At 40.8% G+C, this 27,455-nt stretch overlaps 1 long non-coding RNA gene across 1 annotated transcript; it reads right to left on the bottom strand.

The window, feature by feature from the left end:
- Positions 1-1,040: 1,040 nt before the first annotated feature.
- On the bottom strand, positions 1,041-11,662 carry LOC119478136. Its single transcript, XR_005204390.1, has 3 exons — positions 11,546-11,662; positions 10,975-11,053; positions 1,041-3,403 (listed from the first exon to the last, which is right to left on the bottom strand). It is a non-coding gene; the product is annotated as an uncharacterized LOC119478136 (long non-coding RNA).
- Positions 11,663-27,455: the final 15,793 nt, after the last annotated feature.

Raw genomic sequence — 27,455 nt, 5'->3', positions numbered from 1 at the left:
CTTCTATGTTATTTTCCATTTTGTTTATTTATTCATTTATTTATTTTAATTAACTTTTACATGTATTTATTTATTTTTTGCATTTATTTTCTATTTATTTTTAATGTATTTATTCATAGTTAAATTGTATGTATTTATGTTTATCAATTAATTAATGCCTACATTTATTTTTAATATTATTTTAGGTACATTTAATGACCTATTTAATTACTGACTCATTTATGTATTTATTAATTGTTTATTTTTGTCAGTTTCCGAACACAGGTAGCGATTAATTCCATTTAATTCTCTCTGTAATTCAGATTACTGAATGATTTAATTATCCATTAGGGTGCCTGGTGCTTGTCTTTAGAAATATTTAAATCGTTTTTTCTGTGAAACAGTTTCTGGTTGCTCCTGATTTATTTTAGCCTTTAACTGAGCATCATACTTTTTGATTTTAATTATCTAGAAAGACTCAGTATGTGTAGTCCTTTTTGTTTCAAGGCCACCAACACCAGTATGTCTTCCTCTCATGTTGATCTCAATAACTGGCATTTAGTGCAGAAAGAAAAGTGTCTGTCTTCTTTAGATACTCTCAAACCTAAATTAATTAACCTTTATAAATATGTTTTCTGCAACATGGTGTTTTTCAGGTGGGATTCCTGTCAAAATGATTAAAAACTGGAACGTCAGACTCTTTCATTGGCCCTGTAGGTGTCACTGTTCAGCAGCACATTTCCACCAACACTGCTCACACCATCACACAAACACATACAGGATGACAAATGAGAGCTCATATGAGATCCATCAGTCAAGAAAAAAAAAAAAAAACTCTCCCAGCAGAGCTCAAATACAGAGCTGTGGGGAAAACAAAAGGTTGCACTGAGTGGATCCGCACAGCCAGCCAGCTGTTCTGCTAACAGATTCACATTAAAACATGATGACGTTTAAAGGTTAGCACACAAAAGGTCAAAACTGGCATAACCTATGAGTGGAAATATTTGCAGAGGAAGAAATGTCTTTCTTTAAACATTCAACAAAATGGTTTTACTGTCAGTTTATGCAATCAATCATTCTTTTCTAAAAAATGGCTGCAATAATCAGTCTTTGTCGCTCTGGGAAATAAGAAACAACTGGGAAACTCCCACTTCCTGGTGTAAACACATGTAGACCGTTTACCGCTGTATATGTGAGTTCACGTGAGAGCAAATGTGATCGTATATTCTCCTGCCTGTGTGTGTGTTTCCAGGTGTGAACTCGCCACCTAGTCCTGGTAATGGATGTAATTAACTGGTCACTGTAGCATAAAGCCTTTACATACTATAAGTAATAGTCATGCTCGAGAAAATCACCGGGTAATGGGTAATTCTCCTCCCAGCAGGGACACTTAATGTCTCTTCTTGCTTTTCTTAATTACCCAATTATAGCTTATGTGGTAGATTTGTTTTTCCTTATTGTCTTCTGCTTCAGCGTGACGGTATGAGGTGCTTTTAGCGGATGCATCCTGTAATGTTTACAGCTCAGAAACATGAACAAAGAGAAGGAGCATTACAATGTGGAAACCACATGACAGGAAATAAAGCTTTTTCTACTTCAGTGTTGACAAGAACTCAAATGGTTATATATGAAAGTGTCTTCACACTGTGTCCATTCTGCTAAATACATTAGACACATAACAATACAATGCATTATATATCACAAATCATCATCAAACAATTTCCTTCATAAATCACGGAAAACAAGCTCCTGTTTTTGTTGCGGCAATCGTAAATTTAACAATTACACAAAAATGTGGATTTCACATTCACATTTTTTTCACATTGATCAAGTACATCAGACACCATTAAACCAATGTAATGCAGTTTTGTGCTAATTATTAAACAACATAAGGTTATTCATACATTTTCTCACAGCAGCCATTCCCGGCAAAATAGCGCGTTATGTTGTACTTTCTGTATTTTCCCGGTGCCCTCTGACCTCTGAACAAGCACACTGCTCTGAGACACGGTGAAACTACACCCCCTGCTGTCCAAAGAAGTAAAGTAAGAGTCAACATCTACAGCAGGACTGCTGCAGTAGAGAATCTTATTTACAGGGGTTTTATTTCCTGTATTTCATTTTACCACCTGGTTACAGAAAAATATCAATTGTAGCCACATTAATGTTGAGTGTTAGAAAGAGGTTTTCAAACCATGCTGCTATAGGACTGTAAGCGCTAAAACAGCTCGGTGGAAATAATGACGTAGACATAGCCACAACCAACATGGCCTCCAAATTAAACAACAAAATACATTGTTTGTCCATGCCTTCAGCACAGAGAAGTGTTTTCTGATCTGAGATCAGCAGGACGAAATCATTTGTCCGTACCTTCAAAAAACCATTACAAACCACTGTAGAAAAATACATCTGTTGTATGATGCGACATGACCATGGTTAAGGTTTGGTTAGGTTTAGGTACTAAAACGACTTTGTTAGGTTTAGATCATGGTTTAGGTTTAAATCACTACTTATTTACAGTTAAGGGACAGCTGTTGTCATGCTTACACTAATAAGCACTTGGTTAAAGTTATGGAGCGATCGTGGTCATGCTTAAAAACAAACAACGTTGACTGTCGGAACCAAACGCTCCTCTCCCGTGTTAAAGTCTGATAATTTGTTGACCCATCCACCCTGAAGAGAAGTGGGCCAAGGACAGAACCCTGTGGAGTCCCTGTGAAAGATTATTTTTTTAAAGATTAAATATTATTATTATTATATGAGTTAATAATTATACTCTGTACAATATTACAGATAATTGTAATAATTATACACTATACAATACTACAGATATAATATGTATAATATAATATTAAATGGTTAACGTGGGAGGTATTCAGTATGAAACTCAGTATATCCTTTCAGCCGAGAGAAGACGTTAAGTGAAGAAGGGACTTCCTTCAGCTGAAATAACTAAATGGAGAGCGAACAGTGAAGCATGGCTGATAAAGAAAGTAAATGAAAACAAATACATCTGTTTGGTGAAAGAGAGAGTATATCTGTTGTGAAGCGTGGCTTATAAAGGTGACAACACAGCACAGGAGTGTCTGAGGGACTGAGGGGATCCCACATGTTGTTGGAAGCTTGTTACCAGCTGTGAAGTGAAGTGTAGTGCCTGTCAGTCAGTGATAATATGAGCTGGGACTTGCAGGGCAGAGGCTGGTCTGCAGGAGGGCCGAGGTGTTCAGGGGTTACATAGACTGCACGGATGCACCTGTGTAGCTGAGAGGATTGTGAGGAGAGGAGCAGCTGGCAGACAGCGGTTCACGGTCAGGCGGTCAGAGGCTGTAATGATGAAGCTCTCCGTGTCAGTTTGAGCATTTCAGGCTTGACAAGATGTGGGTGGCAATCTTTCAAACAACAGGGAGGACAGGAGCTGAAGGATCTGTGGGTGAAAATTAAAGGGAAATCCAATATGAAGGGTTGCAGTAAGCCACATCAGCTTACCAAACTATTCACTCATCAATACCTTGTGCCGTATGGAAGAATCTGTACTCATTATGTTTCTCTACTTAGTTATTCAGGTTTTGTATTAAATGCGCCACTTATCTGTACGTGTTTTAAAGAGGATTATTTTGGGTCACAAACTACACTTTGCTCGATTTCCCCTCATTTCTAGAGTGTAATCTAGTTGGGAGCAAGTTCCAAAAGTGCTACCTCTGTAAATGCATCCAGTATGGCAAAAAAAGATGCTTTTAATTGGTCCCTCACGTTTTGTGACATATTGACGTCACGTTTCATACAGTTGAATTGACACACCTGTAAAGAATGACGTTTGTTGGGAAGTCTACTGTTATATATATTTGCAATGTTGTAAAGAAAGTGCTTAAACAGTCTATTTTTTCCTTTCTTTTTAGGGCCTGAGCACCAACAACGTCGGTCTGTAAGGACCTATTGAAACAGTTAGGATTATTATTATTAATTGTGATATTTATTGTTAGAACTTGAGCGCATTTTTGAGGTGCTTTGGCTACTCGGAAAGTTGTGAAAGTTGGCACATGTCAGACTTGGCGAAAATAGATATCTGAATGTCTCGTGCTCAGGGGTGGCAAATTGTCTCGGTAGCGCCTCTAACAGTTTTCAAAGTTAAAGCCTACAGACATACAAAAAAAGCCTCTTGGAGGTATAGCCTTAACCCAAAAGGAAGTCATCTATTTTGAATTAACTGTGTAATTTCATGGAGATTTTTGCCATTTCCAGGTTCTGTACTTTAACAAACTCCACCTAGAGATTTAATTTTTGTTTGTTTTAGATCTTCAACAGCAATAATACAACCGCAACATATGTTTTTTTGTCGTTGTTGCATTTCACTGACCGTTACTTTGTCAACCCAGCTCAGTATAATGCTATTTTTGGGCAAGGTTGATTTCATGCTTCATTAGATGTAACAAAAAGAAAAATAGAAAGGAAATATGGGAAAGAAGTGTTGAACACAGATCGTGAATACCCCAAAAATATGAGACTATATGAGGATTGAGGTGTTTAGTCTTTTACACCAAATCTTCAAACTGACTGACTATACTGAACTGAATCATCATTGTGTCTGAACAAATCAGTAAGTTTTAGCAGTATAGGTCCTCTTGCCGGCGACAGATAGCAACATCAGCTTTCATCAGCCGTAAGTTTGGTTAAAAGCTTACTGAAAAACTACAAAAGCCACAGACATTATCATTAAGTGATAACTCTCTTGCAAAAAAGCAGCTGCGGTTATTAACCTTATAAACAGTGCAACTCACTGAACCGACTACTGAACTGAAGACAGTCGGAATCAGCACCGAACATTGTGGAGAGCAGTGATGTACGTACTGAACATAGACTGTATAGGAAGTGGACGTATAGTCACCGGGATGTCACCCATTGCTTTATGGACTGCCGTTTTGAAGCCTTGAGTTCGGCATTTTGGCCGTCGCCATCTTGTTTTTTTGCAACCATAAGTGACACGAGAGGGTGGAGCTAAGTACAACCGAACGCTGAAAAATTAATTTTTAGGGGACCAAAATGTTACAATTACATTTCATGAACAGAAAACACACTGTGAAAGGGTTAAAGTTGTAAGACAAAAACACGGGCAACTCCCAGACCGGACAACGTCATGCTAGCGACCTGTCAATCACAAGGTAGCCACGCCCTAAAGCATCCCCTGCTTTATGGTCTATTTGACTCTAAATGGGACCATAATTTACTAAATGAACATCATGCTGTATTGAAGAAGACTTGAAACTAGCGATTGAGACCATAAACTCATGTTTACAATGTTTACTGAGGTAATAAATCAAGTGAGAAGTAGGCTCATTTTCTCATAGACTTCAATTCGACTTTTTGCAACCAGAGGAGTCGCCCCCTGCTGGCTATTAGAAAGAATGCAAGTTTAAGTCACTTTCACATTGGCTTCACTTTTCAGACCCGGAGGATACCCACTGGTACGGAAGTGCATTTGAATGGTGATGACTTTGAAGGCCACAGATTCACATGATTTTCATACTCGTGCCCTGCATGAAAACATCAGCACCATTCTTTATGTTAGGTTATGTTTCCTGTAATTTGTCTATAAATACGCCAGTTTCTACTTTCTGGTTTGAAACACCTCGTGTCAGTCTGTCTGTCTTTCTATCCTCCCTGTGGGCCGTTAGCTATGCTGTGCGTCTGTCACAGTCCCAGCAGTGTGTAGCAGACACAGAGGAGAAAGAGAAGAGGCCATCTGGACTGGGTCACACTGTAGCAGCGACCACACGGGACGCAGCCAGAACTCCTCTCCAAACCATAATAACCGTCCGGGTGGGAAGAAATAACGGCAGCGACTATGGGAACGCTTCCCCTCTCTACTTACAGTGGCGCTCTTTCTTTCCGTACACCCCCCCCCACCCCCCTCCCACCTCTCTCTGGATCTCACTCTTTCTTCACACCTCTTGAGATAGCTATGCTTACATGAGTTGATAAATCCTTTTTTGTGTCCCCCCGTTTATTCACGCTTTGTCTTTGCACTACTGGCTTTGCTTCATTCAAGAGGAAAGCAGTGTATCTGCAGAGAGCGAACATTTGGGAAAGAGCCTTTTGTTGCGGATTTGAAAGAGCCAGCTTCCAGTCTGACAATTGGCAGCATACCGATAGGGGACAAACAGCGGTCTGTGCACATTCACCGACACACACTTTCCTACCAGATACCCATGCTGTAACACTCATCACACACACACACACACACACACACACACACATACAGGGAGAGATCAACTTTGCTCCTGCTTAGTTTAAGTGTGTGTCAGGGAGGACAACAAAGCTCCACCACTGGCGACACAAAACCTACAATTCACCTTTTTAAACGAGCATTTCCATAACAGTGGAACAGTTGCTGGTACAATAAAGTACACTTCTCTTTCCTCTCCGGCATTGTGGAGGTGTCTGCCTGCTATGAATGCTGTGTTGTATTTTGTGTCTGACACTCTTGACCTGCATTTTTTGGACCAGCATCCCTCCTGAACCTCTTTCAGAGCTCCAGCGTGGACGGGATCCCCCAGTGAACACCTCTCTTCCTCCCTCAGTGTGTAAGATAATGAACTCTCATAAGGGAGTGGGTGACCCTCTTTTATACACTTTCCATCTATCTTTGCTGTGCAACAGAGAGACACAGCGTGCGGCGGAGAGAAAGAATGAAGCACAGACTCGCAGTAATATCATGGAGACGGAGATTGAAGCCTTTGGACAGCGCTGCCCTGTGTTCGTCTCGATAATGGACGAGGTTATGACGCGAGCTACTGGCCCCATCTCTAGCAGATGAAGAAGGAAAACGTCTTTCTTCTGGCCTGCTCGGTCCGGGCCGACATTGATCCACCTCTGGACAAAGCAGGAGTCTATTATCTTGGAGATTACTTTCAAAGCTTTTCATTTTGTCCTTGTACTCACACTATAAGGACTGATTGAGTGCCCTGCAGACCTGTAGACATCGGCCTCAACCATCCACAGCCTCTAATTCTCACTCACTCTGACCTCTCTGACCTCTATTCTCTCCTCTTTTCTCCTTCATAGAAGCTTCCTCATGGTCACCTACCCACACTGCCGCTGACCTTCAGCCTCTTAGTCTCTCGTTTATTTCCGTCTGAACTCTCTTTTCATTGAAGCAGATCCCCACATCATGAGATAAGTTTGTCTTTTTGATCAAATGGCTTTCAGTCAAGGCCAAAGGCTCTAAAATCACTGCCTGACAAGTACAAGATAGCTGTTTGTATAAAGAAAACAAAATCAAATGCCACATTGCTTCATTCATTTTGCATTGTTTATAGAGTTAGAGTTATATTTATATTCTTTGACGGTATACAACACATTCGCATCACAACTCGTCACATACTTGGCTTTCTAAGACCCCTCGGTGTCACTTTTCGGTCGCTGTAAACACGTGCTTAATGTTGTGAATTACACAAAAATACTTGCTCAGGATCAGGCAACAAAACAACCATAGTTAGGTTTAGGAAAAAACAACATGATTAGGCTTAAAATTACTACGTTTTTACAGTGAAAATGTGACTTAACGTTGTTAAAAAAACGGGACACAAACAAACAGCTGATTGTAACATGAAAGTTGAATTTAACACATAGGACACGAACACGACAGTTGAACACAGTTTATTTTCTTTTTTTATTTGTACATGTCACTGTATACATTTTAATGTAAAGCGCATCAAGTTACCTATAATGAGATATGCCTCGCCTCACATAAATGAACTGTTCACTCTTATCATTTCCCACCTCAAGCTCACCTTGTTATGAGGAAGGTCTTTTGACTGTCAACCATCAACGATAACAGACACAATCTTTCTTCATTAACTCTCAGCAGAGCAGCAGTGAATCTTTTGACATTGTGTTTGCTCTAATATCTTTTCAGCAAGGTTTTACTGTTTTTTTTTACTTGATGATTTGATATAAATTTACATCTTTCCCTTTCTTTTATTTATTTTCCTTTTCTTTTCTTCCATATCTTTCCTTTCCTTTTAAAAGGTTCTAAATTCAACATTCAGAGCATTAATAAAGCAGCAAACAGCTATTTGCTATGCAAAGATATAGAGGAGTAATGTCTACCTGAGCAGAGAATTAAGTCACTGTCCTGCTTCTCTGTGCTTTGTTGACATCGCCGGGCCGGCCGTGCATGCTTTTAGTGCATGTTCGTGCATGTGAGCGTACCCCACTGGCTAGCTTACGGTCGCTGCTCTGCACTGCTCTCATACGGCGGTTACAGCTGATAATGGCGTCCCGACCGACGATGGCGTTGTGGAGCCTCCGGTTTCCCCTCAGGTTAACACTGTTAGCTCGGTCAGGACTGTTGCCGTGGTTTTCACGTTTAGAGCTGTTCGCCGGCTCGCCATGGCCATGTTGAGAGCTATTGAGAGGCAATAGAAATGCTCCCAATTCCGTATTTAGCACCTTTAAGTCTTTCATTTCCTTTTCTTCCGTCCCCTTTCTCCTTTCCTTTCTGTCTCTTTCCTTTCCTTTTGTGTCCTCTCCTTGTCTTACATTTCCTTTACTCGCATTTCCTTTTTCTCATTTTTTCTCCTGCAATCTGTTTGCCCCAGTTTTTCAGGCCATCTGTCCATCCATCAGCAGAGCACCTCAGATGGATCCTCCTCTCAGGAAGAACATTAGCAGACTATTCCTCCCGGCTGTGTAGATGAATGAATCAGTCCATCATCAGGTCCATCAACAGGTCCATCATCGGGTCCATCAACAGATGCATGTGCCAAGTACTGTGAGTACTTAACCAAGATCCTGACTGACCTGCGATTACAGACAATCATGGAAACCGAGGACATAATTAATCTGTTTGGCTTCTTCGCCTTTGTTTTGTTGGCTTTTAATTTTTCTAATTGATTTTAAGTGGGTTTCGCAACTCGGCAGTCGAAGGGGCCAAAATTAGTTTGGTCAATTCCTGTCTATCTCTGGTCCGGGCCAATTGATTCTACGACAAGGTTATATTCCCTGGACCGATCAATTAATCATGATGGATTTCCAATTGTCAGAGGCCACAGTTTGTAAGATCCTCCTTTATTACCTTAGAGACTGAGAGAGTGACCTTTGCTGGCCTTGAAGATACCATCAGGAATAAAGATTTTTTACACTACACACACACACACACACACACAGCAAGGGCTATTTATGTAATACGGGGGAATAAATGTTTCATCAGTTTTATTGCTCAGAAAACCTGGTTTTAAAAAGAATGAGCTTGTAAATTGACACTGATAGCCGTTTTTATCAAGATCCTCTGAGAGATAGAGTGAATTTGAAGTGACTGAAAAATGATGAGTGAATGATGGGCTGCGACAGTGACAGAGTAATTGGTCCCAGGCGCACCATTAAAGCAGCATACATTGAAGAACATCCCTGACACCTCATTAAAGAGACGGCAATATTTGTGCTCCACATTCTGAGAGGCCAAATTAAATTCTCCAATGTTTTTATTTGATAAATGGGTCCGTGCAGCTCGTAAAATATACCAGGTTCTGTAAGGCGCTTGACGGCGAAGCTCCTCCTCTTCTTTGATTAGCGCCTGAGTGGTTCAGATGAAGGGCAGGAGGTGAATTGATCCGAGCGGTGTCCTGTTCATAGGCAGCAGCTCAGCCGTTTGATGGAAGTCAGGAGGGGACAGCCAGTCCGTCGGCAGGGACGCTGGAGATTGAACGACATTACTTCGGAGGTGGGGGAGGGGAGAGAGAAAGAGGGAGAACAGATCTGTTGCTCAGCCATGCTTTGACCTTCAGCAGACCTTGGACAGACAATAATAACCTAACCGCCACGCCTCCCTCTGCTCCTCCAACGTTGGGTGCTCTCCTCACATCTCCTGTTCACACGAGTGCTTAATCACTTTAAATTAAGGTTGTGACCATGTGAGAGTGAACAATTAAATGGTTATCAACATTATTGAGAAATATTTTTTAAAGGAAACGTTTGACATATTGGGAAATATGCTTATTTGTTTGAGAGTTAAATGAGAAGATCAACCACTCTCATATCTGTGTGGTATATATGAAATAGGGGGAAACAGCTAGCCTGGCTCTGTCAAACGTAACAAAACCCACCTGCCAGCACCTCTGAAGCTCACTAATTAACACGGTATATCTAGTTTGATTAAAAAAACATATTATGGTGTTACAGGGGGTTCATTAATTTGTTGCTGGTTACCAGGCAACCTCATGGTGATGACAAGGCTTCAGGAAGAGACTACGTCTGGCTAAGAAATAGTCCGGCACAAAACGTCAATGCTGAATGTATTTGCAAAATGTTCACTGACAATATATTTAATTGGTTTTCCCTACAATATCCACTCATAGCAGCTAAATATTAAAAAAAATCAACAGTGATTGGAAGCACGAGAAATGACAAGTTTACTTTCTTCTTCATCCAAAACCACCGACTTCAAAGGGAACATTCGGCACCTTTTATGTGGATAGTGCTGATGGTAAATGTAGACCACTGAAGAAATAAATTCCCCCAGTCAGTATTTGCTCTCAGCAGCTCCGGTTCTCGAAGGTCCCCGTCGGCCGTATCCACCACACTGCAGCAGCAGCCTCATGGCCTTGAGTGACCTCTCTCCGGATTAATATTCGAGCCGGCCAAAACACAGTAATACTGTATATAGGCGACACTGTAAAAAAATCCTCGTCCATAACATCCTCTGCACTCAGTTGTGGTCGCTGTTGGAAACGTAACTCAAGCTAAGAGAACAAAGAAGTTTTTGAGCACCGCCCCACAGCTACCAAAGCTGAAGCTGAAGTTCTTCCTTGCATCCAACAACGTCACTGTCCCGTCACTCGATGTATGAAGAACAACAGATTTTGCAGCTGTGCGCCAGAGACACAGAGAACTTCGGAAAGAACTGTTCACACGATATCTAAAACTCAGATAGAGATAACGTTGAAAATATATTTATCAAATATAACACAAAATGCATTTGAACGGCATTACCAGCCCTACCTTTAATTTCTCAGAGACAGTCGGTGATGGAGGTGTTGAGGACGGAGGGATGGGACAATATTCTCTGAGATCGCAGCATCTGAAAGAAGCGAGTGGAGCTCTCATTAAAAAGCAAGAAAATACACACACAAAGACACACACTTGTTTAATTCCTTATAGGCATATTCAAATCAATGTTCAGCCCGACCGTGAAGCAATAGAGACTAATTGAAGACTTGGTAATTATGAATGCTCATACATACAGAGCAGCAGCAGACAATCCCTAGATGTGTCTCCAGCCGTGGAATTGACTCTGGCAGTTAAGTGTCTCCATTCACAACCAGGAGAGGGAAGACTCCCTCATTCTGCGTTATTGCCATGTGCTTGACAGGCATTATCTCTCCCGAAACTACATGTGGCACCTTCAGCTATTGAAATGCTAATTTGAAAAACACTACAGGGCTGGCAAACATCAGCATCTCCCTCATATTAAAGCTGGGAGGCGGGAGGACTGTGTGATATCGTAGGTATCCAACTCTGCTTAGCCCTGAGGAACAGCAATGTGATCTAAATCAGTGGACAACAAACCCACCTCTCTAGTACATTCAATTCAATTTCGCCAAAAGTGTCCACGTATTTCTATAATGGCATTTGATGGCAAGCAGAGAGAAGGACGGAGAGGCAAGAAGCAGCACAACGCGAAGGGAGAGCAAACATCGAGATGATGAGTTCAAAGGAAGTCAAAGAGTGAGATATTTAAGGGACACACAGATGAATTTGTCTCTTCTGAAATATGTGACGGCAAACACATTTTAACACAAAGCTAAATGAGAACACAACAATTACCTGTACAGTTTGCTGTCACATTATTTGTACAGAAATTACTTTAATCAACATTGTTGAGGGGAAATTAAATTGCTTCAGGCGTTTGGATGTGGATGCAGGACCTGCTGCTCTTTGTTCTGCGCTGCAGAAGCATATGCAATTATGCACGCCGGGAATTAACAAGTGGAGTCGAATGAGGAAGCTTTGAATTTCCCATCTCCATATGAACAAGTCTGCCGGTGTTATGCATAATGAATTATTCAAGGTGTGTGTGTATGTAAATTACAGGAGAAATTTGATTTGAATGAAGGTGGTGGACTTCAGTGTGATTGTAACTGATGTGAGGGGAGGGACAACTGCTCTTTGTAGCACAACTCAACATATTCATAAACTCATTATTGGCAATCACTGCACTTTTTTGAATGCACATATGACCCCCTCACAAAACACACACACGTACTGTATGCTTAATTGCATTCGTGCATACATGTTGGTATATGCTGTCATTTAATTACTCACATCAGCTGAGTTTTTCAGTGCAATAAAGAAACAGAGGGTATTTTGTGTGTTTGTGCTGCCATACAGATGTGTGTGACAGAGAGAGAGAGAGAGAGAGAGAGAGAGAGAGAGAGGGAGAGCGGGTGAATATGTGCATGCGACACTCAAATTGACCTTAACGTCCCCTACAGTGAGAGAGATGCAGGGGGTGCAGGGCATCGTCTCCCAGTGGAAAAATGGGAGCAGATCACCCAGAGTGGAGACGATGACAACCACCAGTACAACAACTGTAGTGATTGGCATGTTTATATCCTGCTTCTGATCTGCGAGGGTGATGACACTCTGTCTCAAATATTGCTTAAAGTGGACATATCAAGAAAAAAATCACTTGTTCAGTGCTTGTGCACATACATTTGGGTATATGGAGTTCCTGCCAACCCACAAACTGTGAATTAAGACAATCCAGTCAGTTTTTTCACCAATCGGAATTCATCCACCAATCGGAAGGTCGGTGGTCGATCCCCAGAGCAGCCTGGTCATATGTCGATGTGTCCTTGAGCAAGACACTTAACCACAAATTGCTCCTGAAGGCATAGCCATCGGTATGTGAATAAGTATTTAGATTAGATCCTGATGGGCAAAGTTGGCACCTTGCATGGCAGCCTCTGCCATCAGTGTATGAATGTGTGTGTGAATGGGTGAATGCTGATATGTAGTGTAAAGCGCTTTCAGTGGTCGGACGACTAGAAAAGCGCTATATAAATGCAAGTCCATTTACCATTTACGTTACTTTTGGACGTGTCAGGGACGCTGTGACAATATACACTCCGTTACATGCATAGTTTCTTTCAAAATAAACTTCTGTTTCCACGGGAAGTTAGATTTAGGCAACACAACCATTTAGTTAGAGTTAGGAAACGGTCGTGGTTGATGCTAACTTCACTGACTAATGACTCACGTGACTCGTGACTCATAACTTGCGGGTCTGACGATACTAAAGATTCACATGACAAAATAACAACAGTTACTTTTAGTGTCATACGGGCCGCGAACAGCAGTCTCCTGGTTAAAAGTCCTGTGTTTGTTTTTCCCATCCCCCACCACCACCCTTAGCGGACTCTCATGCTATTAATACTACGTCACTTGCTCTGACTGTCAGATATTGCCGCGGGTGGGTTTACATTGGAGTTAGTTGAAAGTGTCGCATACAGTCGCTAAAGGGTGCCTCGGTAGTTGGGAGTGAGACCAGGTTGGATTCAACAAGCCATTCAGATTTGGCTCCCCTTCCTACAGCATATAGAATATACCGCCCACGGCTTGGGAACTAGGTGCACCGTATTTTTCTCACAGAGGGTGAATACAGGTATATTCAGATAGACAGTATGAGAAAAATTATGTTTTTTTAACATTAAAGCATATAAACATGTTCTAGTAGAAACCCAAAATACAAATATGAACCTGGAAATGAGCATGACATGTCCCCTTTAATACAAAAAAAGTCAATAGAGAAACTATTTATGTGGAATATGGGTTGTTCCCGATTCTTGCCCAAGACAATGATTTTGGCTTTTTGGCTATATGTGTCCCAGCCACGTATAACCCTGTGCAGTTTCTCCTTGTTTTTTGTTTTTACAATAGAATAAGTTAGAGTTATTTCAGGCACCTCTGATTGCGGAAATAAAAGTCAAATACACGACTCACAGTTTGAGCACTTCTACAGTTTGGATCAACAGGAAACTCTTGAGACTGAATCAACGGTAGTGTGCATTTCAGTAAGAAAAACATCAAAAAATCAGTCAAATGTGCCACAAATGACTTCAAAATTATTCTCAACTGCACCAACCAAACGTTTTGAATTTGTTACTGTTCTGATTCAACAAAATACCAGCGTCAAATGTTTGTGTTCACACTGACTGTAGGTTTACTTGACCATTAGAGCTGATTCTGATTTCTCTGACTGGCCTCTTCTCCACTGTAATGGTGGTACTGGCAGAGGCTCATGGGTATTTTAGTATTCAGACATCTCCAGCTCCCCAAAATATTAAAACAATAAGCTTACATTTTAAGCCTATTACAGGTCAAATTCAAGGGGTACGGTGGTACTAGGACCGGGTTAAAGGAGAAACTGAAAATGATTTGAGTTGCCTTTAAATCCTTTGTCACCCCACCAAAGGAAAGCACTGAAAGGAAATTTAATTGTATGCTTAAACGCGATTTATTAAGAAAACTACCCCTCCAAATAAGAACACAAGACAATCAACTGGAGGAATGTCCACTGGATTTGTCCAACTCAAAAACAGTCTTCCTTAATGAGACCAAATAATCCAACAGAAAAAAGGGATAATGTCCTCCCTTCAAAATGCAAAAATATAAACCAGGAAAAATAGCAATGCATTGCAAAAAAAAAAAGAATCAAAGTCACCAGATGTATTCTTTATGGTCTTCCATACACACTGGTTTCCCTGCTGTCTTCAGTCGGTCGAGGTTCCAACATAAAGAGGAGCTAGATGTGGTTATTTTCCCCGACAAGCTGCCCGGCTCCAAACTTACTCCTCCGTCTCTCCTGACAAACAAAACCAAAATTCCCTCCACAAATAATTCTCTTCCTGTTTTTTCTCCCCAGGCCACGCCCTCTTTCACCTGTATTTTAACCCAAATCATATAGATATTTTTCTAAATCTAAGTACATTTATTTTGAAAAGACTGTAGCGGAAACGTGTCACGTGTTGCTGGACATTTGTAGGAAAAAGCAAAAAAAATACGTTGTTGAAAGTCGTGCTGAGCATCACGAAAAAAAGGGAAATTCGTGTCTATGTACACAAATTATATAGATTAAATTTCGGGACTATTTCATGAACTGCTTTGAGACTGTGTTGAAATTGCACATAAAAATATGTGAATGGAAACACAGCTCATCATTCATTATATGCCCAAATGCTGAAATTATTTATTACTTGTATTTCACAAGGAAACTTTTTCTTCCAAGAGCCTCAAAAAAAGAAACACTGCTTTAAAGCAAGTAATAAAAATATTCGCTGTTAGATGAAGCTTGTTCAACAAAAGTAAAAAAAACATTGGTGCAGTATTACAAAACGAAAGACATGAGACAGACTTAGACAACGGTGGCATTGAACAATAGTTCCAGTGAAGTTGTGGGAGGCTACAGGTTGAGCTCATCAGGTGAGAAATAAATGGTGTTAGTATATCTGATGTTATTTGTGTTTTTATGGGGTAAGTATGAGTAAACGCATGTGTATGTGTGAAGAAGTTAAAGGCAAGAAGTGAAAAGGAAATAAAGAGAACAAAAGTAAAAGTGTAGTAATTTTCTCCTCAGTTTTCACCACTTCACCCTATAGGATTCAATCTGAAACATCACCAGCTGCTGAATTCACATCAAATGCAATAAACAGGATCATATAACACAGTGATACGTTGCTGCTGAAGTTTTAGCCGCTCCACCATCAACTACTGCTGTGGTGAACCAACCCATGTTACAGTATTGCTCTAAACCACATTAGCACCAAATCGATAACAACACAGGGTGGGTTTATGTTGTAGCTCTGAAGAGCCGTCTACAGGTTACAGGTATGGGGGGTTAAGTCAGCGGATGCAGAATGGGGGCAGGGGCACGCCGAGCAGCTTCTCCAGGGAGTCTCGACAAATCCCCAGATATTGATTGGATGCAGGAACTTCTGGACACATACGTCTAAGCTGATCCCCTCAAAGCTCGGGTGAGACGCTGTAACCTGCAGAAGAAGAAGAAGCTGGAGGGGTATTACATGTTTTGACAAAGACTTATGTAGTGCGAGGAGAAAGCGTGTGTCTCTCTGACAGCCTTGTTGCTACTTGGTTTACTGTACACAGCAATATGCAGCAGTGGATGACTGATTGCCCTGCGAGGAGTTATGGTTGTTGGAATTGGACGCTGTATGTGTTTGTGTGTGTGTGTGTGTGTGTGTGTGTGTGTGCACTGTCCATCTAGTCAGTGAGATACAGGTCTGTTTGTATTGACGTGGTAAAGAAACTGCACCCTCGTCAGCAATGCTCAGCAAGACAGTCAATCACCGCCCAGACGACCTGCATGCTCTCTTCCTCTGGGGTTCAATACACACACACGCATAAGCACGCACACGCACGCGCGCACGCACGCACGCACACACACACACACACACACACACACACACACACACTTCCTCACGGACCCCTCTGCTTTTGGTATAAAAATGATGATAATTATTGCAAAATTAACCATTTTTTTCCCTTATAGATGCTAAAATGCAAGATTGGGCGCATTTCTATTGCCGTCACAGGGCTCTCAACATGGCGACGTTTCAGCCAGCAACTCGCTGCAAACAGTGCTTACAGCGCTAACAGTGCAAACAATGGCAACAGTGCTGATGAAGCTAACAGTTTTAACCTGGGGGGAACTGGAAGGTGTGTGCTACGCTTCCACAACACTGTTGGTCGGTAGGGCGTTGTCAAAGAACGTATATTGCCAAGAAGTGAAAGTTCCACTGCAACATCAGCGCCCAGCAATAAAGCTACGCTTCCGCCATTTTGGACTGAAAGTGACTACCGGATGCCAGTAAAACGTCTGCCTAAAAAGTGCCATTCAAACGTAAAACCAAATTATTTCTATTCTATTGTCATATTCTTAACAATTCTGAACAATAAAATATTATAAATATAATAAGCATTTTCAGTTCAAAATGGCGGCAGTGTAAAAAAAATGACGGGACCGGAGTTTTGTCTCTTTGCTTCTATACTCTTTGGCGTTATCAGCTGTAACGACCGTATGAGAGCAGTGCAGAACGGCGCTCTTGAGCTAACCAACAGGGGACGCTCACATGCACTAAAAGCATGCGCGGCCGTCCCGGCAATGTCAACAAAGCACGGAGAAGCTCAGATTACAACACACAGAGGGAGAGTGACTTCATTGTCTGCTCAGGTAGACATTACTCCTCTATATCTTTAAATAACAAATAGTTGTTTGATGCTGTATTAATGCTCTGGATATACCGTATAGAGAACCTTTAAAGCAGCTACATTTTTATAATACAATCAATCAAACGACAATATGAAAACAAAAGAGCTTTATAGTGAGTCTCAGCTCATTGTTTAGCTGTCCGGCACACTTTTTTGGTTCACTCTCACCGTTCTCATAGTGTCGTTTTCAGCCGCAACAGGAAGCTGTTTTCAGTGAATAAGCTCTAAAAACCCACTGTACATGACCTGTTCAGCACCAAACAGCAAACAGACACAGTTAGCGACTATCTGGGTGAGCACATGGAGCATTTAGCAGCTAGAGAGCCAGATATTTCCCTCAGGAGTTAAAAGAGAGTGAATATTGGACTTACCTTCGCCAGACAAACAGAACTCCAAATGAATAACAATGTTGCTCTGTAACTGCTGGAAGTGCAAATAACCAAATGTTTGCTAACAAGTTCAAATCAACTTAAAAGGTGATGATATGTCGATGTTGTGTTCATAGCTTGTTTCTGCTGCCCCCAAGTGGTAAAAAAAAATATCAGTTACTGAAGGTAACAATATGCTGTTGGTTTTTCTTCTGACCTCATTAAAACACTATTTGTAGAAAACTATGAAGTCGTAACGTAATACTGACTAAATAGATGAATAAACATAAGACATTGCTTTTGCACCAAAGACATATTTAATGTTTATGTGTGGGCTATGCATGATCAAATATTGATTTATTTCTTTTCAAAAAGTCATTCACAGAGAAATAAATGTACAATAAGTTCTCCTATTGATGCTACTTATGTTTGGGATCAATTAGACTCCAGAGATGTCTGACTCCAATAACAGGAATCTATACAGGCTTATTTGGGATCTGGGAGAGGTAGTGCTGTATAAAAAGTGCCAATTACAGATAAAAAAAAAGATCCACTGTATTGAACCATGTTTGACAGCTGGGATCTCTGAGACCTCAAACAGAAGAAATGCATCATTTTATGTAGCTTGTGAAACAGTTCACAATCAAGTAAAGTAAATCTTTAAGTAAATCTCTTAAAATGTGAATTAAATATTAAGTAAATCTCTTCAAATTAAAGGCTATGGACACTGGAGTGAGAGCATTTTTTAGTTTTTTTCATTATTGTTCGTATTTACTTGTTGTAAAAGTTAAAAATCAAATCAAAAAAGATTGCATCATGTGGAAGATTTGAGGCGAACTCTTCCTGCAGTGGCAACGTCTGACCATCAGGTGGCAATGCTTTTCTTTCCTGTGCACTGAGATAATGTATGTGTGTTTGTGTGTGTGTGTTTGTGTGTTTGTGTGTGTGTGTGTTTCACCATCCATACATTACCGAAGATGCAGGCCAATAGCATTGTGCCTATAGGTTGAGACAACAAAGGATAAGGCCATCGTAAAGAGTCTCTGTAATGGCTGCAAAGATGGGACAAAAGCCAGTCAGGTGCAATGATTCATAACAAGATGGAGCCAGAGAAAATATTTTTGGACAAAAATGCAATTTTAAATGATTAAATTATGTATAAAAATTACCACAAAGTGTACAGTATATAAGCCAATACTACCGTGTGTTATTCTTGTACACTCTGCCCTCTTAATATCATTATGTGCTGTGATTCAGTTAGTGTTACACTCTTTATACTAATAGATCCCTCTGGTGAGCTCACTGGTATTTTATGGTCACCTATTGATCGTGCGATTAGCGACCCAGCGGGGTCCACCCACTTCATGTCCAGTTGAGAGTAATGGTTATTGAGTGAGCTGTCAATGGTTAAGAAGGACCAGAGGAACATGGTGGTGGTGTTGGTGGTGGTGGTGGAGGAGGGGGACCCTGACCTTCACCTTGCATCCACACCAGCGCACTGATTCAATAAGACAAACCAGCAACCATGGTGACCTCCACCTGTGACCCCACCATCCACCCATCTCTGCACCCTTTCGACTCCTTATCACATGACGCTTGGAAATTGCTCCTGTGTTTCAGCAAAGAAGTAGGTCCATCCATTAGGCCGACTATCCTTCATCCTGCGGGTGATGATGCAATTTGAGAGCAATGCAATCATTCCACATGATCCAATCTTGGAGTACAGCAACAGGATTAAAGTGGACCCTAAGGCTTGTCCTCATTTTTATATGTTTCTGTTGTCAATAAAACAAGCTCAACAGCTTCATATTTGTATGTTTGTGGACCTAAAACTTCAATCAAAGACCTTGTATACATGAAGAAAATCCCTGTTTGCCTTTGTTGTTTCAGGGCTGAGCCTCGACCTTAGAGGATTAAAAAAATGTTTAGTTCTGATAATACATCTTGATTCAATAGCAGATACTTTACAAATAGATGAGAAAAATAGGAATTTAAAGTACATCCGCTGTTTGCTCAATTGCCTCTAATTAACAGTCCAACATTTTCAGTTTAAACTGTGACATACAGATTAAAAACAATCTAAATCTAAACCTAACAAATCTAATAAATGTGGCCACGTTTGATAGAGGATTAAGGATCTGTATGTTGCATGCTTATTTCACAGGATTTTGTAAAGCAGATGAAGCCGAGGAAATGAATTATCCCGGGACTCCTGAGAGGGCAGGAGAATAATGGAGGGTAACTTAGAGAGGATTATAGTGACCACAGTGGTTTGGAAGAAGAAGAATATCAGAGCAGCGAACATAAGTGACCACATATTGAGCCAAGAAGCAAGCAACCGCCTGCTCCTTCAGATTGTATTACCACAAGCTAAAACGTCCATAAATTGTTGATACACACACAGACGGACAATTAATCTTACTACGGTGCATGAACTGCAGCTTCAAGGTGAAACAGAGGCGACAGAGTTCAGATGAGACACAGAGCAGACAACAGAAAAATGTTGATAAATCAGTAGTTTAACTTAAACCTGTTTTAACGTTTTTTCTTGTCTGCTGTAAACACAACAATGACGTATTATCAACATAATCATGCAGCATATTAATCTTGTTGCTGGTCGAGTCGGGACTAATTTTAACTACAAGTAACAAAATAATCTAATCAAAGGTCCATTTATTAGCTTTTGGAGCTTTCAAACTCATCTTAAACCGGAGATATACTTGCTTTAAACTACGCGTTTGCAAGACGCTGCCTTGCGTATCCTTCATCCAATTTGGAGCATTGATTGTGTACGTAGTCAGAAATTATTGCAACGTATACACAACGCGAATGCGTGGTTAAAAAGCCAGTATATCTACGGCCTTATGGTTTTCCAACACGTTCTCATCCCAACTCGTCACATACCACCGCTCTGTCACGCCCCTTGGCGTCACTTTAGGTTTTGGCAACAAAACCACTATAGTTAGGTTTAGGAAAGAACTACATGGTTGGGCTTAAAACTACTACTTCCTACAGAGAAAATTAAACTGAACGTTGTGGATACGGGACACGAATGACCAGCTGATTGTAACACGAAAGGGAAACTTAACACACAGGACACGAACAGCGGTCTCCTAGATGAAAGCCTTGTGTTTGTTGGACCCATCCACCTATGTGTGTCCCGCCCGCCCTGTGTGTGTCTTTTCGCTCTTTAAACTACGTCACCACACTCCCGGCGTTCTTTCTCAAAGCGTTTATTGTTGTTGCGGATGGGTTTACATTGTAATTAATGGAAAACCTGATGCGTTTAATGCTGATGCACATAGATGGAATATCAAATCTTCTCAAAAGTCTAGAATGAACTCTTAAGCTCATATTTTAACTACTTTATACCTTAGGGAAGTTAAAACTATAACAATACATTTTGTTTCATGAGCAGATAACAGTTTTTGTATGTAAAATATGCAAAGTAACTAAAATGGTAAGATAAATGTAGTGAAGAAAAATGTACATTATTTCAGTCTAAAATTTAATTGAGTATAAAGTTGCATAAAATGAAATTAAAGTAAAGTACAAGTACCTCAAAATAGCATTTAAATCTATGTTTTGTACGTATGGTTGTTAGCATTCTTAGCAAAGATTTGCCTAGATGCACACCCAGCAGAGTACAGAGCTACATTATCATTTGTCTCTTTTAGCTCTGCTTTGGTCTCCACCTTCTCATGAGGGATATATCAGTTCAATATATGTTCACCAACTAGTTGCGAACTGTGTCTGTCTGTTCAGTGTTTTTTTTTTTGCTTCCTGCTTTGTCTGGAAATGTTGCAGATGAGAGCGGAGAGCGGGAATCAAAACAGTAAAACCAAAACAACGAACTGAAAGACGCTAAAACACTCAGTAGAGATGGGGGGAACAGCAGAGTTGAATGATAAGTATCTGTGGATTCAAACCCCAATTAAATTATAATGATATTACAATCTATATTTTTATAAGAACAATGGATTAAATGCCAATGTGTAAAATCACAAGTGATGAACTCACAGAGAAATAACACAAACTCATCACTCACGCATTTCCCCCAAACTCTACTGAGCTTTTCATCATCTTTCATGTCATTATTTTGGTTTTCTGGCCCTAAACTTTACTGTTTGGTTCCCCTCGCACCGCTCTCATAGCGTTGTTTTAGCAGACAGACACAGTTAGCGACTAAATGGTGAACACAGTGGAACATTTAGCAGCTAAAGAGCTGGTGAAGACCAAAAACAGAGCTAAAAGAAAATGAATATTGGATTTACATTCACCAAGCGGCCAAAAAACACGACTCCAAATGAATGATAATGTCGTCTGTATCTGTTGATATGTAAATAAGTTAACAAGTTTGTCAGTGAGATCAACCTACATGGTGATGATATATGGTGTCAGTGATGTTTACTTGTTTCTGTTGCCCCCAAGTGACCAAAGAAAATCGGCTTTGAGGAAATATTGCTATAATACACAGGATTTAAATCGCTCCCTGCGGCCACCTTTGGACACAGTAAGCACAATTCCTGAATAAGAACGTCACACCCATCTACACCCACCCACCCATCTCTATCCAGTAACTTCCTTTTCAGCTGCCCAGGGGACAGCTGGGCAAACACTGACCCGTATCTGCTCCTTTCTCCGTGACCCCTTAAGCTGACCTCACCCCCACCGGCTCCCCGTTTAGGCCCCCCTGCTCCCTGCGTTGGCCCCTTAGTTCAAGCGGCCCACCTCGCCAGCCAAGCAACTGGACCTGATGCCCACCCAGGTCTGCGGTCCCTCAGCGGGAACGACGTGTGAGACTCAGGAATTCACAACACTTAAGAGTTTGGGCAAATACAGAAGGTCGCTCCACACAAGGAGCAAGGCCAACTAAGCAGACACTACTGCCAACTTCTTTCTTTCTCTCTTTACTACATGCACATAGCTGTAAACTTTTATTCCTTTGTTTTCTTGTTAGTGCTGTTTTCCTGCAGTGGCCCGATGAGGGATGGATGAAGCTTAACTGAACATAGGCATCTCCTCTTTCTCTTCTCTGTTTCAAACACCAACAACAAACCCTCGCCTCACTCATCCCCCAGTGACTGCACTCCTTAACCCTTCCAAGGCTCAGACAGACAGCTTATATAATCGGCACACACGTCATAAACTCTCATTCTTATGAAACAAAACTAAATCTCTACACTCCAGGAGCTGTTTATTCTTTCAGCATTATTGTAAAGTACTTGATGTGTTGGAAGAGCAAGCATTAAAAGCAAACAACGCGGCTTGTTTACACTAAATTTGCTTTGGTAGCAGCTTAACTAAATGTGAATGATTAGTCACACAATCACAACGTTACATTTAACAACACTCCACTGTTAACCAATTACTTCGAGGCTGATCGTCACACTGGGTGATGCTGTCAGGTATTGTAGTTTCATAATAGTGTACAAGGTTTCCTGGAAGGAACTGAACTCATTAATAGAGACAATGCTCTGCGACATAACACTCATTTAATAGTTACTGTATACGTTTGTAGATTGTAAAATTGATTTTTAGAAGAATTTGAATAGAACTGCTACAATCTTAATGAAAAGAAGATGACAGATCCATTTAAAGGTACAGTGTAGGATTTGGCGACATCTACAGTAGTGGTGTGGTTACAGATTGCAACCAACTGAGTACCCCTGCGCTCACTCCTCCCTTTCCAAGACTGCGGTAGCGTGAGCTGCCGAGTGCAAAACCGCGGTAACACCGTTCACCTCACTCAGAGCCCATCCTTACAGTAATAACACTACAGTTTTGTTCTCTGCGGCTCACGTTACCACAGTTTCATAAGCGTGCCGGAGAACTACGGTGGCCTTCAGGTAACGTAAAAATGTGAAAGTCTCTCTCTAGAGTCAGTGTTTGGTTTGTCCATTCTGGGCTACTGTAGAAACATGGCGGAGCAACATGGCGGACTCAGTGAAGAGGACCCGCTCCCTATGTAGACATGAAGGGTCACTTTAAGCTGACGAAAACACAGCGGTTCTTAGTTTCAGGTGATTATACACTAATGAAAACATATATGAATGGTATATTAAATTTCTGCTGATAGATCCCCTGTAATGTTACACACTGTTCCTTTAAACCACAAATATTAATCTTGTCCACTCAAGTCAAACAATTTGTATTTATGTAGCCTAAAATCTAAAATCACATGCTTGCCTCAAAGGGATTTACATCTGTACAACAAAAAGCACTCTCTGTCCTTAGACTCTTGGTTGTTGGGTAACTCTTGCATGCTTGCCTGTAACAACTAGCAACTGCACAGAAAGCTGTTTTTCTCTGTTTATCTGACCTGCTTCGCACTGACTAAAAGGTAATTACTTTAGTAAAGGAAAGTTACATTACCAATTAACTGTAATTAATAGAAAGTGTACAGATTGAACGCAAATTTCTCTTTTAATTATTCCAGAAAGATTCCTGGAAAGGAAGTCTGTAAGTCTTTCCAAGAGATTATAATTATACTTTCATATTAAAATTATTATTTTTATACAAGCTTTTGCTGTCAGGGCTCCCAAACTCTGCAATGCACGTCCTGTAGAGATTTGATCTATATATCTATATACATATACATATATACTGTATATACACCTGTTTGTGTATGCATGTCTATATATTCACATACATTTATGTATATATATTTTTGTTTTTATCACCTTGTTCAACCATTTTACTACTTATTATTATTGATATGTTCTGTGATGTTCTGTTTTAACAGTTACCTTATTTGTTACTTCATTTATCTGCTTTTATTGTCTTGTGGAGCACTTTGTCACATCTGCTTTGAAATGTGCTATATAACTAAATATATTATTTATTATTAATTACATATAAGTTCCTTTTCTACTATGTTATTAGGAAACAATTGACCCATAAAATAAAGTGTTACTGATTATTTATTCTGTGTAATCACCAATCTTTCAAACAGAGAGGTGGTGCGATTCAAAATTGTAACAGAAGTTGTTAGAAAAACATTAAAAAAAAAGCAAATCAAAACAAAACATGTTCTCACAATCAATAAAAGAGTCCAATCTTGTAGCCAGAGGAACAAATGATGACACAATGAAATTTGAGATTCATTTGATTAGCTGAATGTGATGTAATCTTTTTCGTGGGCAAATATCCAACTGTAGAGTAAAAACAAATTGATCTGGATTCAATTTGGTTAACTTTGCTTAATTAATCAACCTACATATTCAGTCGATCCACTTGATTTTCATCCAAATCTATTGATTTTCCTCATGACGACTACCTTAAATCATTCTACATTCAGTTCAATATTAGTTTCATTCCTCCCATGAGAGACTTTCTGCTCTGAAGCTCTGCCAGCTGTCAACCAGCATGCCAACACCAGCCGATCTGAGGCCAGATCTGTTGCTCTGTAAAAACACAGGTCTCCATCGTAGCAGCGCTAGTACTAGAACAATATTTTGCTGCCTGTGACCCATCCTCAGCTCACCTACTGTATCTCCATCCACCCAGTTTATGCTGGGAGGTATATTTCTGCTCCCAGCATAGCAACTGCTAGAGTCACTCCAGTCCCCGGTGTGTGGCCACGCCCTGGGGTCTAATTAATACAACACACTGTGCATCCATATGGCTCTGTGTGATTAAACAGATAGAGAGAGGAGGGGAGATATGGGGAGAGGAGTGGGTGGGGTGGGGTGGGGGGGTGCAGGCGGGGTCCACTCTCCCGTGCTTCCTTCATTGATGGATCAGAATATATTGCTGCATTAGCTGTTTCCCCCTGCCTGCAACAACTGTACTCTGTTCAGGGCAATGAAACAGGAAGCCGACCTTGGCACAAAGCAGCATGATTAGACCCTGGAAAATCAATACGTAAAATGTTTGAGTCAATCAAAGAGACAATGAATACCATATTTTTTTTCATGTCATTTGCTGTGGAACAACGTTTCCTCAAGGCCAGATACAAGTGTTGGAACAAAGCCCTGACCCTCTTGTTGGAACAAAGCCCTGTTTGCAGACCACAATCCCCCAGTGGCTTTCCTCCTGAGTATGGATTAGAGATAGGTGAGGGCTGGGGGTAATGGAGAGGGACAGGCCTGGGGCAACAAGCAGCAAGATAAAGTGAGACCAGGAGAGGAAGAAAAAGCAGAGAAGAAGACAGAATGAGTGAGACGATGTGTTCAGTGGCGACCAGTAATCTACACTGTTGTAGTGAGCGTGAAGCTCTGCCTCAACCTCCACCACCCTTTCCTTTCTCTCTCAACTCAGTTCATCCAAATGACAAAAACATGTTCTCACTCATCTCTATAGGGCTATCTAAGCATACATGCACTTATGCTTTTCTTTGACCAGGTTTCTGCCTCTAAACCAGTACGATGGAGGTAAATGTAATTTTGTTTGTGGCGCTCAAAGCATTGAAAAATAATATTTCAACAAGACTAACAGCTACAGCATGCTAGTATCTCTATGAGGCTGTACCATAAGGCTGTATATATATAGATGGACGACATGTCTCCTCGTCCTCCCACTGCACAAAAGTGAAAGGCCAAAATATCCCGGATACAGGAGCTGCTATCTTGACATTTTGATGCCATTTGGAGCCAGAGTCTGCGCAGTTGTGAAGGTGGAGCCGAGTTATCAAGGTCCCGCCCACACACCCGCCCGAGCCAATCGCGAGCCGAGAGATGTCAAAGCGAGAGAGAGAGACTCACAGCTGCCAATCATGACGTCGGTCTCACCCCCTTTTTATAGCATCAATTAACTAATTAAAATCAAATGTATCAGAAAAATTAACGCTTGAACGTACTGTACATCAGCGTGATAAGAACTACCTAAAATTATAGAAACCATCTTTGGGAAAAATGTATTTGTTGCATCCGCTAACATGGAGGGGGGCATTCTTTATGATCTATACTGCAGCCAGCCACCAGGGGGCGATCAAGATGTTTTGGCTTCACTTTTGGGGAGCTGTCAACTGTCCATCTTTATATACAGTCTATGGGCTGTACTTGAGGTGTAACAGTGCTTTGAGTAAAATGCTAATGTCGGTATGCTAATATGCTCACAATGAATATGCTAACATGCTTGTGTTAATGTTTACAATATTGAGCATCTTAGTTTAGCGTGTTAGCATGCTAACATTTGCTAATTAGCACTGAATACCAACAGCTGAGGCTGATGAGAATGTAGTTAGTTTTGCAGGTATTTGGGGATGGCCAAAGCTATTACAATTCAACATCTGGGGTTCACGAATGTCTGAACCAAATTTCATGGCAATCCATCTATGTTGAGATGTTTCACTAAAAATCAACTGTTTTCATAGAATATACTTTCTATAAAGAAATAGTCTTTAGCGAAACTGTTGACAGAGTGTTCGGGGCTGAGCCACAGTGACATCAACAAGTGCTTGAGGGCTCTCTCGTGGCCTTTTCGAGCCATTTCTGAACACTTTATCTTGAGACTGCAATTCAGCAAACTTTCTAGAGGGAATATCCCACAATTCATGATGTTAAAAAAACGCTGGCAGGGTAAATCCAAATAACGCGTTTAATCCTTCAAGCACCACAAATGAAATTCCATTAACCTCAGCAGAAATCTCTTTGCATGTATCTGCATGGCTAGATACCACTAGAGGTGAGAAAATATGTTGTTTTTTTCTAACTCCAAATCAGCACACACCATATTCCCCCTCCCTTTTTTGGTTTTACATCCTCGCAGCTATTGCCATTCGTTGCTTCCTCCAGCATCCTTCGATCCTCTTTCCTCAGAGCCACCCCACATCTCCATCCCTTGCTCCCTTTGTCCCACCCTCCATCCTTTCTTTGTCCTGCT

Source organism: Sebastes umbrosus, chromosome 2 (genome assembly GCF_015220745.1).
Source record: "Sebastes umbrosus isolate fSebUmb1 chromosome 2, fSebUmb1.pri, whole genome shotgun sequence".
In the NCBI taxonomy this organism is placed as follows: Eukaryota; Metazoa; Chordata; class Actinopteri; order Perciformes; family Sebastidae; genus Sebastes; species Sebastes umbrosus.
This window is presented reverse-complemented; position numbering and strand designations above follow the sequence as displayed.